The following is a 2,214-nucleotide window of genomic DNA, read 5'->3' on the forward strand; positions in this document are numbered from 1 at the left end:
TATTGTTAACACATGTTTATGCGTTTTGGGGCAAAAATCCGTAAATTGATATTTTACTATTATATGACAAATTAAATTTTAACACAATATGCACTATTGATTTTGTTCTACACAGTGTTGCTGTTATTGTGTTAGAATAGCTAGAATAGAAATAGGATGAAAATTACTACATTACCATATTGGTGCCACCTTAAGTATATTCGTATTTAAACGTACACGCGCACAAAAAGGATATTGCCCCGAGTGAGGATCGAACTCACGACCTTAAGATTATGAGACTTACGCGCTACCGACTGCGCTATCGAGGCCGGCTGGCAGAACGCCCGAGAATGCGCTTGAATCAGCGCTCTCTGAAGTGCACAACATGAATCGTTTTAAAATTAAAAAAAAACATGCATGCCACAAATCTAAAAACAAAATTATAATCGCAAACCACCTGGTAACAACAATATGTACCGAAACCTCAACAACGGAAACAAACAGCAGTGCCGAGATACTTAGTAAGTATACTTTCTGTAAAATCAAGCCGCTAGCCGGCGACGCACTCCGCCTTGGTATAAAATTAGAACACGGCGTTGGAATGTAGGTACTTTATGTGCTTGTGCATCCACATTTCTTCCTATCCGTTCTGCAGCAGCAGCAGCAGCAGCGCCAACGCCAACCATCATCGGGCGGTATCGCTATATGAGTGTAGGTAGTCATACAGGCCAATAGTGGACAGCAACGAAGCAACGGTGTTGGGTAGTGCTGTGTATGTAGGTTTGTTTATTCATTGCTTGATGATGGTAGGAGTATTTTGCTGTACGTACCACTGCTTACCTATATCAATTTTATTCAAACCTGATAAGTTGCGAACTATATTGCGGAACCTGTACCACCACCGAACTGCGTACTACTTAATTGAATTAAAATGAAATCGATGGTTCAGGTCAGCCGGCCTCGATGATTAACAGCTCTCCGTTCGCTTTCTTTGCTTTGAGTTGGTCAGCTTCGCGCGAAACCTGATTCTAGGATTATTATTTGTTATGGTTATGGAGTAAGGGAAGAAAACTAGAACTTCATAAAGCTTCGGTGTTTATTGGTTCGGGGTGGTTAGTGGATTTTTATCTCAATCACAGGCAGCTACTATACAGCGATTTACTACGTATGTACATAAATTGAAACAAACACAACAACAAATTTGCAATTTTGCATTTGTGCCTTTACCACTTTGTTTTTAAACAGACTCAATTTCAGCGTCAACCATAAACATTAGTGTAGGTGGGAACATTGTATTAGCATCCCTTACGCTAGACTTCCAAAAGTTTTTCGAAAATAAGCCAAGCTCCGCATTGGAATGTACTACCATGGTTTTTCTTTGCTTTTAGTCCTTATTTTAATGGAAACAATATTTATACTTTCCTTTAACATATATTTCGTTAATTTCATTTCGCGGGACAGATATGCGTGGAACTTTCACGATGGGACAAAATGACTGGATATTTTTTCCAAATTTTCAGAACAAGCTGTATGATTTTACATGTTTGCATAAAAATATACTTGATTTTGTAACATTTTGTGATAAAAAGTCAAAATCGATAAAATACCGCATGAGACAGATATGCTCATACCGGAATAAGCTATACATTCTAGACACCCGATAATTAGCGTCAATGTGCCGAATCATTTCCCCCATACGATATACCAACGTCTAACTTCTTTGTTCAGTTAATTGAAAATATTAGCGAATGGCGAGGTGAGCAATTGGCGAGAGGATTTTCACCTTTCCTCGGGCGACACACGTGGATGCGCTCAAAATTCCGCAAACAATAGAAAATAATAATCCGAATGTCTAATTCTTCATACGGGGCGGTGGGGGTTGACACACACAAAAGCTTAGCGCGGTTAAATGCCGACCAGAACTTTACATATAACAGTTCGACGTACGACACCAAATCGCAGCAACCCGCAGTAAACAGGCCCGACTACCTATACAACAAGCAACCTTTTGTCTATGGTCTATTCAGAATGAGCGTGTCAAACACGACCAATTACGGGAGGATGAATATTTTTAAAGTTTATAGCCATTTTAGCATTTCTACAAGAGAACTAAGCCCAGCGGGGAAACAAACGGTGGGCGTCCGGCTAGAGTCGTGTAATGGATGGTGATTTTTCAACAACTTTTTGAGTTCCTCTTGTTGAATTTAGCTTCGCGCCCGATGAACGAACCCATAG

At 39.9% G+C, this 2,214-nt stretch overlaps 1 non-coding gene across 1 annotated transcript; it reads right to left on the reverse strand.

Annotated features, from left to right (window-relative positions):
- Positions 1-235: 235 nt before the first annotated feature.
- On the reverse strand, positions 236-308 carry Trnam-cau (transfer RNA methionine (anticodon CAU)). Its single transcript has one exon. It is a non-coding gene; the product is annotated as a tRNA-Met (tRNA).
- Positions 309-2,214: the final 1,906 nt, after the last annotated feature.

Source organism: Topomyia yanbarensis, chromosome 3 (assembly GCF_030247195.1).
Source record: "Topomyia yanbarensis strain Yona2022 chromosome 3, ASM3024719v1, whole genome shotgun sequence".
In the NCBI taxonomy this organism is placed as follows: domain Eukaryota; kingdom Metazoa; phylum Arthropoda; class Insecta; order Diptera; family Culicidae; genus Topomyia; species Topomyia yanbarensis.